General features: G+C 47.3%; 1 protein-coding gene across 2 annotated transcripts in view; it reads right to left on the reverse strand.

The window, feature by feature from the left end:
* Window positions 1–2,725, reverse strand: part of SYT2 (synaptotagmin 2) — a 399,391-nt gene extending 396,666 nt beyond the window's left edge. The window contains exon 1 of one of the 2 annotated variants that reach the window (XM_077295394.1): window positions 2,607–2,725. The gene's annotated coding sequence lies outside the window, so the exon portion shown is untranslated. The remainder of the gene's footprint in view (window positions 1–2,606) is intronic. The other variant, XM_077295395.1, reaches the window with a different exon arrangement.
* Between the last annotated feature and the right edge of the window lie 12,589 nt (window positions 2,726–15,314).

Below are 15,314 nucleotides of genomic sequence, written 5' to 3' on the forward strand. Positions count from 1 at the left end.
TCTCATGGATGCACATGCACGAATACACACGTATGCACACGCACACATACACATGCACATAGACATGCACACTCACTTATATTCTCATGGGTGCACATGCACGGATACACACGTATGCACACGCACACATACACATGCACACAAACAGTACATGCACACTCACTCATATTCTCATGGGTGCACATGCACGGATACACACGTATGCACACGCACACATACACATGCACACAAACAGTACATGCACACTCACTCATATTCTCATGGGTGCACATGCACGGATACACACGTATGCACACGCACACATACACATGCACACAAACAGTACATGCACACTCACTCATATTCTCATGGGTGCACATGCACGGATACACACGTATGCACACGCACACATACACATGCACACAAACAGTACATGCACACTCACTCATATTCTCATGGGTGCACATGCACGGATACACACGTATGCACACGCACACATACACATGCACACAAATAGTACATGCACACTCACTCATATTCTCATGGGTGCACATGCACGGATACACACGTATGCACACGCACACATACACATGCACATACACATGCACACTCACTTATATTCTCATGGGTGTGCATGCACGCACACGCACGCACACACATGGGCACACACCCCTCTAGCTCAGTGATAACACTGTTTCCTTTTACTAGCACTTTATAAGCACCATAAACAAAGGGATGCCGACACTAAATTCTTCCTCAGGCAGCAGGAAGGGGAGAATGATTGCAGTATTCCCCATACCTTGTGCAGCTGTGGCACAATATAGCATGTGACCATAGGGCAGGTTTCCATGCAGGGTCCCTGCTGTTCCTCATAACCAGGTCAGGGGCTCCGTAAAACCATTTTACCTCATAGATACTAAACTTCCTTTATCTGCCTATAGATGATTGACCAAACAGTCTAAAATAGATTTAATTGCTTTGAAAAAAAAAAATAATAATACTGCTTCCCCGACCGATGCAGCAAGACGCTGCTGCACTAATCAATGTAAGGACTCTTTCGGAGTTGATAAACTGTCCAAGGTTCCCTCACAAGGGATGGGGGATTGTCAGAGTATTTAGTGTGTGACAGGAGTGGTAATAATAGGGAGAAGCAATAACTGCTGACATGTGAGCTGCATCCACTGCTTCCGTCAGTCCTGTCGCTCAGTCACTGGTCAGCCTGTCCTTTGTGGCTAGGCTCAGGGCAATCCCTGTCAGAACCCCTCCCCCACCTTCTGGAAATCCTGCCCTCACCCCTGACATCTATTTATGAAGCAATTATAATTAACTTTAAGATCTTTTCACATCTGCATCGCGGCTTCCATTTACAGATTTGTGATATGACACGGGGTGGATATACCAATGGGGCCCAAGGGATTAGGGGCCACATCTATCCCCAGGTGGCATAGTGCATTATGATGGACTATTGGACTGCAGAGGGCCCATATACTGCTCTTACACAGGGGTCTCTTCTGTCCGCGTCCACCACTGGGTATCACAGACCCCAACAGAGACTGACGGACCCCACTGACTTTCAGCACAGCCCAAGATCAACTTACGGAAAATCATTTCATTTGCTTCATGTCTTCAATCAGCTCCATGAAATCTGGGGCGTGGAAGTGATAAAGAAGAACTGCTGAGCCAGCCTTCAGCATCTAGGGCATTGGCGTGGACTGTGGGGCTGGTAAGTGGCCGCTGTGCACCGTACTATGATTATATGATCCCACAATCTGCGGTGTCTGGGACATTTATCACATGAGGCATGTAAATACATACATTCAGCTTTCACAGCCAGTTGTATAGTGTGACCATCCAGCAGAAGCCATAATGAGGAGCCATCGTCAGTCATACAGAGAGGCTGAGCTCTCTGCACCCACACACAGGAGGGATACCTGCAGTGCCCAGCAGGTCTATGTCAGCCGATCATCTGCAGCATTTCGGGGTGATCGTCCCTTGTGTGGCTCTGCTACACGGCCGGCCCGCAGTATCCCACCTATGCAGGACCACCGCCGAGCGATGCATCCCTCATAGCCTGTACAGGAGCTCTCCAGCCAATCAGGCAAGTTACTGCTGAGCAGCAAAGTCACCCCTAGACTTGTGAGTGAGGAGGCAGCAGCCATGGGGTCCCGCCTGGCAGGAAGCTGGGCACTGCCCTGCCGCCCGGCGGTCACACTGTCAGCACCACGGACAGCTCCGCAGACAGCTGATGGCAGCACCAGCCGCATCCGCCTCAGCCAACACTCGGCTATTATTCTCCTGCCTGCGAACGTCGCATACCGCATAAGTTTGTCGCGCTGCGGCTTTTCCCCGCCCCGGGCTGTGGCATCCCCCGGCATGAAGTTCCCTATGACGGTGCCATCCTGCCTCCTCACTAGCCGGATTCTGCACTAGTACATTGGCGTGCATTGGACAGATGGGGGAAGGGCAGGTGGAGCGCTGATGCTGCAGAATCTGTGCACAGCAGAAACTAGTGGAGCTGTCAGAGGGGAGGGCTGAGCGCATAGCCCCAGCACACCCAGCTCTGCAGTGTGGCCCCTCAGCTAGGGGCCCCAAGAGCGGACATGCCGCCCGCCGCCCTCCCCGGTTACCTGCTGCTGGAGTTGCCGGTCCTGCTGCCCTGCGCTCGCCCGGGGATCTGCAACTCTGTCTGCAGTAGTACTGAGACACGCGTGCTCCTTCCCTGTCCCCTCCCTCTCTTTTCTTCTCCTAATTCTTATTCCTGCCACGTCCTCCTGCATCCCAGTCCGGATTGGTCAGCCTCGGCCCCCCAATATGCAGAACTCATGGTCCCATTGGGACCATCAATGACCCAGATGGCAGCGGCAGAAAATCATTCGGCCTGAGGGTTTTTTCTCTCCAGTTTGATAAAAAAAAGTAATGATTGCTCCATGGTGATCCTGCAATAGAGGAAGCAGAGGGGTCTTCATCCAGATCTGAGCCTCTCACACACCGTGCGCTGTCCTAGGACGCGGCTGGGTAATATCACAGACGGCATCTCCATAGACCGCCCCAAGTTCTCACAAATGGGGCAAATATTTCTCGCCAACTCCGGGATTGGATTTAAAGGGTGTTTGTTATCTACGAGCAGCATAAGGCCGGTTTCACACGTCAGTGGCTCCGGTACATGTGGTGACAGTTTCCTCACGTACCGGAGACACTGACTCACATAGAAACATTAAAATCAATGTGTCTCTGCACATGTCAGCGTGTTTTCATGGACCGTGTGTCCGTTTGAAAAACACGGATACATGTCAGTGTTCGTGGGAGTGCACGTATCACACGGACCCATTAAAGTCAATGGGTCCATGTAAAACACGTACCGCACACGGATGCTGTCCATGTGCAGTCCGTGTGCTGTGCAGGAGACAGCGCTACAGTAAGCGCTGTCCCCCCAGCTTGTGGTGCTGAAGCCGCCATTCATTTCTTCTCTCCAGCAGCGTTCGCTAGAGAGAAGGAATGAAAAATCATTGTTTTTTTATTTTTTTTGTGTTTAAAATAAAGATCCTTGTCACCACCCCCCTCCCACCCCCTATGCGCCCGCCTGCTGGAAATAAAATACTCACCCGGCTCCCTCGATGCTTCCTCTCAGCGCCGCAGCTTGTCCTGTATGAGCAGTCACGTGGTGCCGCTCATTACAGTGATGACTATGCGGCTCCACCTCCCATAGGGGTGGAGCCGCATATTCATCACTGTAATGAATGGTACCCAGTCGGCACACGGGCGGCACACGGCTGCCGCACGTGTGCCACACTGATGTGCCACGTGAGCACACAGACACACGGACACGGATAACTCCGGTACCGATTTTTCCGGTACCGGAATTATCTGGATGTATGGGACAGGCCTAATGTAGGGACAGATCCAGATTTTAGCGATGGACCTCTAGTATGCTATAGTTTTGATAAAATCACTGTTTTATCAGCAGGAGATTATCGCTAGAGGACCATTAAACTGATGGCATGTTGTCCTCCATATTTATGAGGGCTATATAATCCCGCAACCATCACTGATTGACAGCTGTCTGCCTATGCACAGTGTAAATAGAAATCAATCAGTAGTGTGATTGGGGTTATAGAGAGCTCAGCATTCAGAGAACTGCTAGATATGCAACAGAGAGAAAGGATTTTATCAAAAGGACAGCAAGCAGCCCAGTAAGTGATACAAGACTGGACCTGCTTCTAGCTTTGACTCAACTACATAAATAACCTCAAATACCTTAAAGGGAATCTATCAGTAAGACACTCCCTCCTAAGCCGTCTAGCCATCTAGGTCATACGGAGCTGAATAAAATGACATCTTGATATCTGTGATCCAATGTCATATTCCAGACAAATCCACATTTTTCTCATGTGAATGAGCTGTTATGATCTATGGATAGACACTGATCTGCATGAGAATCTGCCTCCAGAGATTATTATAAATCAAAGGAGATGTTACCAGTGTGAGACATGCAACTAACACAGAACAGTAGAACTGAACTCTGTCTCTAAACAAGCACATTAGCAGCTGCAACTCCCATAGCTCTGCAGTATTGCAACAATACTGCAACTAGTGATGGGCAGTCTTACTCTTTTTGATGATCGGGATAGCTTGGCTCCGCTCACCAAAAAGAGCCTGCTGGTTTGTATCCTTAATGGTCCTGTACTAAATATTTGTTCAGCATAGGTGAAAACACAATTAAGATTACATTGTGGCAGCCAAAACCCTGCCCCCTTGAAGCCGAAACCCAGCCTATTTCCAACCAGCCAAAGAATTCTGTGGGTGGGCGAGGTTTGGTTCAGGTGGATGTGGGGGGCTGCATTATACTTTATTGATGACTATGGGGAATGCATTATACTGTATGGATGACTATAGGGTGCATTATACTGTTATGAGGACTATGGGGAGTGCATTTTATTATATGGAGGAATATGGGGTGCATTATACTATATTGGCGACTATGGAGAGTTCATTTTATTAGATGGAGGGCTTTGGGGAGTGCATTATACTATATAGAATCTGCCGATGGGGAGTGCATTATACTAAATGGAGGACTATGGGGAGTGCATTATACTATATAGAGAACTATGGGGAGTGCATTATATTGTGTGGAGGATTATTGGGTACAGTACACTATTTGGTAAACTATTGGGCCAATTATACTACATGGAGGGCTATGTGAGGGCTATTATAATATTTGGAGGGCTATGTGGGTCATTATGGAGTGCCCCCTCGCGTAGGGCAATGGGGTACTCGGTACCGGGTCTATCTCTCTCGGTTCTGGGAATGTCACGGTGGCCCGACCCGGTCCGTGGCCCTACTGAGGGGCGCCCAATTAAAGGTGTAGTTGTTTGTACGGTGTTCGTGACGCCACCTGTGGTATTCGGTCAGGGTGACCGACGCTGCTTGGGGTCCGCTGGGGTGATGGAATGGCAGCTAGATGGTGTACCTTCCCACAGGTGAAGTATGTCCCCAGGGCTTCCCAGATGTGTAGGTGGTGATGGTGGACGTCGTAAGGCGCAATGAATAGCGAGGACACAAAGGTTGCAGTCTCTTTACCTTTTACTGAAGGCTTCAGCGTCCACAGTCCAGAGTACCGTTCACAGGGCAGGCAGAGTCCGGCCGGTCCGAAGGCACATCCGGAGTTCCCTTAGTCAGGTGGAAATCAGTAGCCTTCCTACTAGCGCCTGTGTGTTGTAGTACCTCCCTGCTGAGCACCACGGGATAGTCCTCATAACTTTTGTGGATGTTTCTGATGTTCTCTCTTTCTGTCCCCCAGATGATATGGATAGGACAACCCGTATGACAGGGTAGGCCTGGAGCTATTTTATAGGGACCCTAGAGACGCCCCTCTCCCACAATTTGCCTCCATGTCTTCATAGGTATTAAGGTCGGGCAACCAACTTGGAATTGACTGTCCTGCCGGTCTCTGAAGTAATGCGTAGAGCCTATTACTCCCTCGGTGTTCCGGCCACCGGCTACGCGCCTCAGAAGGAGGCTGCCGATCTTGGGGCAGAACTCCTCCCGGTATTATCTCCTTGTGCTGTGACTTTGTTTCTCACTCTCCACAATACACTTCTCTTCGTGTCCTTTCTTAGGATGCTGCCGCAATGGAGTGCAGGCGCAGCTCCGTAACGTTCTATCTCGTGCTTGGTCTCTGTCAGGATCCCACCCCTGACAGGGACCCTCTGTCTGCAGCTCAGATGTTCCTCCTTCTCCTCCTGTCTGCCTGACAGGTCCTCTCTGGGTCGAACCCAGGTAGCTTCTCTCTAACTTCCTATCCAACCCACCAGTTTTACCCGTGTGTGAGGAGTGGCCTAGTAGATAGTACCTTTGCTCCCCCTGGTGGACTGGAGTGTGAAGTGTAGTGTGTGACTGTGATACCTGGCAAGGTGAACTCCTTCAGTACCATCAGACGTAATATCACTCCCCCTGGTGGAAGATCGACATCACTGCAACGACCAGGACTCTGGGGCGCTGCACTTATAACATTTGAAGAGCTATGTGGGGGCTATTATAATATTTGAAGTGCTATGTGTGGGTCATTAAAATATTTGGACGGCTATATGGGAACTTTTATACTTTATGGACGGCTATTTGGGACCTTGATACCATATGCCAGCAATTATACAGTGTAAAAGTTTGTGTGGGGTCCATCATACTGTGTGGGGGCCATTATACTGTTTGGAGGGCTAGTGGGGGCCATTATACAATGTGGTAAGATGTGGGGCAATTATACTGTATGTAGGCCTATTATACTGCATGGAGGGCAGAGTGGGGGTCACAGTTTGGGGATCATACTGTGTTGGGGTCACCGTACTTTGCCAGGGGACTTGAGGTGGGGTACAGTAGAGTCACCATGCTGTGTGTGCCGAGGGTACTTTGGAGGAATTCACTGTGAGGGTGTCATACTATGTTTGAGTGGCACCTTCGTTGGCATCATACTTTATGGATGCAATGAAAAGGGAATCTATAGCTTCAGTAGGAGGAAAATTACACTGCTCAAAAAAATAAAGGGGACACTAAAATCCCACATCCTAGATATCACTGAATTACATATTTCAGTTGTAAATCTTTATTCATTACATAGTGGAATGCATTGAGAAGAATAAAACATAAAAATGATCAATGTAAATCAAAATTAATATCCCATGGAGGTCTGAATTTGGAATGATACTCAAAATCAAAGTGGAAAATCAAATTACAGGCTGATCCAACTTCAGTGGAAATGCCTCAAGACAAGGAAATGATGTTCCGTAGGGTGTGTGTTCTCCACGTGCCTGTATGACCTCGATACAACGCCTGGGCATTCTCCTGGTGAGGCAGCGGATGGTCTCCTGAGGGATCTCCTCCCAGACCTGGACTAAAGCATCTGCCAACTCCTGGACAGTCTGTGGTGCAACGTGACGTTGGTGGATGGTGCGAGACATGATGTCCCAGATGTGTTCAATTGGATTCAGGTCTGGGGAATGGGCGGGCCAGTCCATAGCTTCATTGCCTTCATCTTGCAAGAACTGCTGACACACTCTAGCCACATGAGGTCTGGCATTGTCCTGCATTAGCAGGAACCCAAGGCCAACGGCACCAGCATATGGTCTCACAAGGGGTCTGAGGATCTCATCTCGGTACCTAATGGCAGTCAAACTACCTCTGGCGAGCACATGGAGGGCTGTGCAGCCCTCCAAAGAAATGCTACCCCACACCATTACTGACTCACTGCCAAACCGGTCATTCTGAAGGATGTTGCAGGCAGCAGATCGCTCTCCACGGCGTCTCCAGACTCTGTCACGTCTGTCACGTGCTCAGTGTGAACCTGCCTTCATCTGTGAAGAGCACAGGGCGCCAGTGGCAAATTTGCCAATCCTGGTGTTCTGTGGCAAATGCTGGGCTGTTGGGCTGTGAGCACAACCCCCATCTGTGGACATCGAGCACTCAGACCATCCTCATGGAGTCGGTTTCTAACCTTTTGTGCAGACACATGCACATTTGTGGCCTGCTGGAAGTCATTTTTCAGGGCTCTGGCAGTGCTCCTCCTGTTTCTCCTTGCACAAAGGCTGAGGTAGTGGTCCTGCTGCTGGGTTGTTGCCCTCCTACAGCCCCCTCCACGCCTCCTGGTGTACTGGCCTGTCTCCTGGTAGTGGTTCCAGCCTCTTAACACTACGCTGACAGACACAGCAAACCTTCTTGCCACAGCTCGCATTGATGTGCCATCCTGGATGAACTGCACTACCTGAGTCACTTGTGTGGGTTGTAGAGTCCATCTCATGCTACCACGAGTGTGAAAGCTCAACCAACATTCAAAACTAACCAAAAAATCAGCCAGAAAGCATTGGTACTGAGATGTGATCTGTGGTCCCCACCTGCAGAACCACTCCTTTATTGAGTGTCTTGATAATTGCCAATAATTTCCATCTGTTGCCTATTCCATTTGCACAACAGTATGTGAAATTGGTTGTCAAACAGTGTTGCTTCCTAAGTGGACAGTTTGATTTCACAGAAGTTTAATTTACTTGGAGTTATATTCTGTTGTTTAAGTGTTCCCTTTATTTTTTTGAGCAGTGTATTTTGAAAAGACCGCAAAGTTGTGAGATATGCTCTTCTGTGATGCCGTTGTAAATTAATTATATTTTTTGTTGTTGGGGGCACAATTAGAACTTCTGCTTTGGGGCCCCATGATTACTATGTACGCCACTGAGTACAGGGGTATCAAACACGTGTCCCACAGGCCATATGCAGACCCTGAAGCTGCATCATATGGCCCATAAACACCGCAGCTTCAGTGATGATTGCGACCCTGTCTAAGGGGCTGCGAACACCAGCGCTTTGTTTCTATTGAATGTGCATTCTTAGATGCACATTCAATTCAAATGTATCACAGCACAGAGACCGCCTCTCTGCACTGTAATACCAATACCACCCACTGTACAATCGGATGCTGGTAGGTAACTTCGGTGTGGGCAATATATGACATCATTGCCATGCGCCACCCAGGCTGTGCAAGAGACAAGGACACTGTTCGCCAAGGGAGTGGAGACTGGTGAGAATAATCACTTTTTTATGTATATGTGAATAATGGCAGAATGGGGGACATTACTACAAGATGTGGACCAGGAAGGGGGACATTATTACATGAAGGGAACCAGGATGGAGACATTACTACAAGGGGACCAGGATGTGGACATTGCTACAATATGAGGACCAGGATGGAAGGTCATTATTAGAATGTGGGGATCAGGAAGGAGGACATTGCTACATGATGGGGACCAGGATGGGAACATTGTTATAAGGTGGGGATCAGGATGGGGGACATTACTACAAGATGGGGACCAGGATGGGGGACATTGCTACAAGATGGAAACCAGGATTGGGAACATTCCTACAAGCTGGGGACCACGATGGGGTCATTTCTACAAGATGGAGACCAGAGTGGGAGACATTACTGCAAGGGACTAGGATGGGGGACATTGTTACAAGATGGGAACCCGGATGGGGTCAATACAAAAAGAAGAGGACAAAGATGGGGGACATTACTACAAGATGGGGACCTATGGCCCCTGATGAAGGCAGGTCCAAAATATGTGTTGCGGAAGACTTGCAGATATCTAGGAGCCCCTATGTTACTACAAGATGGGGACCAGTATGGAGGACATTGCTACATAATGGGGACCAGGATGGAGGTCATTACTACAAGATGGGGACCATGGTGTGGGTCACTACTAAAAAATGGGGACCAGGATGGAGGTTGTTACCATGAGATGGAGACCAGGATGGGAGACATTACTACAAGATGGAAACTAAGATGGTCGTTGTTAGTTCAACATGGGGACCAGGATGGGGGACATTACTACAAGATAGGATCAGGATCATGGACACTATTACAAGATAGGGACTGTGAAAGAAGGGGGGATTTAATGGCAGCTTGCAATCCTCCTGAAAACATGTGTAGCTGTAACAGGACACCTGGTTGAGCACATGGTCCAGCCTTCTCAGCTTCAAAGCAGAAATTTGCACCCCCACCAGCTAACTAGTAACCAACTCTTACAGGCGGACCTCCGGCGGAGCCCATGTGGTGTAGTTGCTTTGTTCAGACTACTAGGATTTCATAAGGAGAATATAGACTTATGGTAAGTCCTAGACAAATGCGGTTATATTTTCAAGATCTCTGGAACTAGCCAAATGCCTTCCAGGGTCTCGATCCTTTCTAGCACCCCAGGGTAGGGTGCTACATAGAATGGCTAGTAGGAGCCAGGTAGCAAAGCTGTGTTTGGTTTCAAGGCATAGCAAGGGCCCGGCCTGATCCGATGGCGCCAAAACTGCCCCCCCTAATAGAGATGAGCGAACCTTTCAATTTTTTTTCCAGCCACACTCAGATGGCACAAACATCAGTTTTACACAGTACTATTGGCTAAAAAATGTAAGGAAAGTAACACAGGTTGTTGACTGATCAATGATTAATTGACCCACAGTAGAACCTTTGATAATGGTACAGAAGCAGTCAGCCATGGGCCATGCATGAGGTATCAGGGTCTGGCCCTGCATTTACAGCTTGGAATTGAAGTTTCAATAAGGATCTGGTGGTTAAGGGAGCTGTGTAAGTCTTCTTTGTTGGGAGCCCTGATAACTCATGCAAAAGCTCCTTTTTCCCCAGCCACACTCAGATGGCATAAACATAAGTTTCATAGAGTACTAATGGTAGAAAAATGTAAGGAGAGTAACACAGGTAGTTAAGTGAAAGTGCAGGCCTGCCTGTCTGGGAGCACTACTTGTGAAAGAGATCTAACTTGGATTCTCCATATTTCAATAGATTATTATTACACACCATGAAAGCGGCATAAATTTCAATTTCCGAAGAGTAGAAATAGTATAATAGGCCTCTGACACACCTTGCACTACAGGCAACCCTCTAGGTGGAGAACCAACTTGCATTCTACACATTTCAAAAAATTATTGTCACACACATTAAAAGAGGTCTGGATACACATGATGAGAACATTATACTGCCTCTGTACAAATCCCTGGTTAGACCTCACATGGAGTACTGTGTACAGTTTTGGGCACCAGTGCTCAGGAAGGATATAATGGAACTAGCGTGAGTACAAAGGAGGGCAACAAAATTAATAAAGCGATGGGGGAACTACAATGCGCAGAGAGATTAGCAAAATTAGGATTATTGAGTCTAGAAAAAAGACGACTGAGGGGCGATCTAATAACCATGTATAAGTATATAAGGGGACAATACAAATATCTCTCCAAGAATCTGTTTATACCATGGAATGTGACGGCCACAAGGGGGCATTCTCTGCGTCTGGAGGAGGGAAGGTATTTTCCACTAACATAGAAGAGGATTCTTTACTGTTAGGGCAGTGAGAATCTGGAATTCCTTGCCTGAGTAGGTGGTGATGGCGAACTCAGTCGAGGGGTTCAAGAGAGGCCTGGATGTCTTCCAGTAGCATAACAATATAGTATCTTACAGTTATTAGGTTCTTTGGAAGGACATAGAGCTGGGGATTTATTATGATGGAATATAGGCTGAACTGGATGGACAAATGTCTTTTTTCAGCCTTGCGAACTATGTTATGTTATGTTGGAAGTGCATTGAACAGCAAGGTGGATTGCTGCTGAGGGGAAAGAGAAAAAAAAATCTCTTTAAATCTTCAGCTTAGCGAGTGTGAACGAGCTGAGTGTGACCTGAGCGTGAGGCTGCCGTCACACTAGCAGTATTTGATCAGTATTTTACATCAGTATCTGTAAGCCAAAACCAGGAGTGGAACAATCAGAGGAAAAGTATAATAGAAACATGCTCCACTTCTGTATTTATCACCCACTCCTGGTTTTGGCTTACAAATAATGATGTAAAATACTGACCAAATACTGCTAGTGTGACGGCAGCCTAAGTGCGAACGGCGGTAAGTGCGTGACTTGTGATTCAGTGACTTTGGATTCAGGGAGTTTCCAAGGGAGAAATTACTGAATTGCTATCTGTGTTTTATTGATACTTTGCATTTATTTTTTATTTAACTTTTCTGTCTGGTGCAATCCCCATTAGGAAATGTGCTCCACTATTGTTAATGCCATCCAGGGCACATCTTGCCACATGTATGCAATCCTTGAGCAGCCGGTCGAGGGTGCATACTGCTGTGCGAGATGTGAGCACGTTGAGCATTTGGAAGCCCACATTCTAAATGTGCAGCTGGCAACACTGAGATCCATTGACAATATGGAAAGGAGTCTTCTGCTCACTGAGCAGATACTCAATGAGTTAGATTTGGGGGGATGGTAGGATGGAGCTGCAGGACAGTGGAGCAGCTAGCTGGGTGACAGTTAGGGTATGTGTCCACGTTCAGGTTTGCTTCAGGCTTTGGTCAGGATTTTATGCAGGTAAAATCCTGACCAAAACTGCACCTGAGGTCACTGGCAGGTCACCTGCGGTGTTCCTGCGTGTTTTGCTCATTGTAGCAACATGCTGCGTTTTAAAAAAACGCACCGCATGTGTGTTTTCGCGGCAAAAACGCATGCGTTTTTTAACGCATAGTGGAGTCGGGATTTCATTAAATCCCCTCCACTATGCTGTAACATCTGGACGCTGCGTTTTTTACGCTGCGGCTCAGCGCTGCGTCAAAAACGCAGCGTTTCCTGAACGTGGACACATACCCTTAGAAGGCCGAGTAGAGGGAAGAGTGCCAGGGAGGCTAGTCCTGATCTGGCACACCACAATAAGTTTGCTAAGTTGACAGATGAGGGGGGTGCCAGTACAGGGGTAGCACTGCTACAGCAAGGCATGTCCTCTGAAAGCCGGAGGAGTGACTGCTACAGTCAGAGGTGTATCTAGGGTTTCTGGCACCCGGGGCAAGAATTCAGTTTGGCGCGCCCCCCCTTCCCCCCCCAGAACCCCAGAACACATGCGATTTTCACACTTAGTCATGTACCCATGAGCTCCTCTCTCTAACGCTCTCAATGTTCTGTGAAAAACTGAGAGAAGCAGAAGAGAAGCTCTTTTGTCACAGGACCATAAGTATGAAAATCACATATCAGTGAAGTTTCCATGTGACGTCTACTGGATCCTACAGAGATGAATCTTGACATCGCAGCTTCTAAATTCTCTCAACGAATGCACTGCATACTTTTAGGACTCTCCCTTGCCGGTGGACAGTCATGTCAGCACAAGCATGTGATTTGTATACTTCTGACCACATTCCGACTAGACATGCCCGGCCTCGCTCAGTTCATTTTCATTGAGTGAGGCCACACATGTCTAGTCAGCACATGACCGCATGTATGTAATTCGCCAGCACGAGAGAATCCTGACAGCATGAAGAGCGTACTCCGAGAACTCATAAGTCTGCAGTCACAAAGAATAACTGCAGACTCATTACAAACCTGGACATCCCCTTTAATGCACATAACATAAATAAAAACATGATAGTTAGCATCACACATAACATTTACATCTAGGTACCTTATAGATGACGTCTCTGGAGCCATTCTTCTTTTTTTCATCTTGTCCAGATCCCATGATGCATTTTCTCATCCACAGCGGTCTCTGCAGACTTCCATCTTCTCAGCTCTTTTGCAGAAAATCTCCACATGATGCCCTTAAAGATAGAAGTGTCATTATAATGCTCCCAAATAAAAAATTGCCCCTCACTATATTGTCTGCATAAAATATGACCCCCACATTGTCCCTCTTATGGTACATGCTCTTTACACGGACCTCTCCTTTCCATACCATCCCCCATTTTCACACTGTCCTCTTATACTGTGTCCCCCATATAGATGGTTACTGCAGTACTTGTGTTTGTCTGTGACGCTCATATCCTCCCCCGGCGCTGCCCATTGTCTGATGTTTTGGTCACATGGGGCCCCATGTCTTCCTGCATCAGCGGTGGCGTCAGCGCCGGCTGATAGGCGGGACATTAAGTCTATTCACTCATACGCACAGTATACTTCCGGTTTGCATACATAAAATAGCCCCGGTGTTCTTTACATCACGCCCCCTGAAGAAGGAAGTGCTTTACTTCTGAAACGCGCATCGGGCAGGGCGGGAGACTGCACGGATCCCTGTCACACACCACTTGGTATGCTATGTCAGTGTGATGTCTTTATAACTTCATGGTTACTGGTATCCGACTACATGTATTAAATATTTATTGCTGTGACAATAGGGTATTTATTGGTTGCGGTCTCCCACCGCTGTTGCTGTGATATGGTTCACCCCTTGTTTCAGTCTCATCTGTGTCTTGTGCCTTTATATATTAATAAACAGTTTTGACATTTGTAATAGTGTTGCGGACATTTTTCCACTGCTTCTGTTGTGGTGTTTCTTGCGATTTCAGTGGGTCCTGACGGTCCTATTTAATGAGCTATGGATTACCTCTATATTTCAATATATATAGATATATATTTATGATTTACATCCATGATGAGGTGTTTCCCTAGCTATATGTGTTTATCTATTTGTTATTATCTTTTTTCTGTGTTATGCACAGGCTCCTTGATCTACACTATGGACATTCGAGCCAGAGAAAAGGCATGGCTCAATCAAATGGATAAGGTCTTCGACGGTGGTGTGGCTGGTGTGCGTCAGCAGGGGGACCCCTGTTGGGACAATAAATTTTCCAATATTAAAACCTTATTGGATAGACGGTTGAGACTCTGGTGAAATCGGCTATTCCTAGAAAAATATAAAACTAATGGAATGATCCCTAGGGGATTGAGGGTTAGGGTTATACCGTCATTTCCCATAGATGATGTAACATTTATCGCGAATTGGGAGAATGCTTGTAATATGTGTTCATCCACCTTGATGCGACTTCTGATTGAGTTAAACACCTCTAAGATTAATGAACTTGATGACCTGATTGATGCTGCACAGGTAGAGCTCCGTAGTGGTTGTGCCTCTGAGAAAATCCAACAATTTGAAACAAGTTTAGAGAAGTCTACTGATGATTTGGTCAAGAAAATTCAAAACACACAAATGACTAAATATACCAGGGACCTCAAAGACTATCAGTCCAACAAGGTTTATCTTTGGAGGAAAAGGAATAGTCAAAACTTGCAGAGGAGTGGCTCAAATATTTCTATTTCATCATCGAGTGGACACTCGGATCTGTCATCTGCATCAGGGACAACAGCTGGGACCACGGAGGCCACAAGACTCCGTGATCATGCCAATCATCCCTACAAGAGAAAGTCCTTCTCTGGGTCTTATAGAGATAATAAGGTGCTTAATTTAACTCAACATTCCTTGACTCAAACTGATCTATCTCTTCTTGGGAAGGGTCTGTTGTTTGCTCCCACCTCTGGATTCGATTTATTCA

The sequence above is a fragment of the Ranitomeya variabilis genome, chromosome 3, assembly GCF_051348905.1.
Source record: "Ranitomeya variabilis isolate aRanVar5 chromosome 3, aRanVar5.hap1, whole genome shotgun sequence".
In the NCBI taxonomy this organism is placed as follows: Eukaryota; Metazoa; Chordata; class Amphibia; order Anura; family Dendrobatidae; genus Ranitomeya; species Ranitomeya variabilis.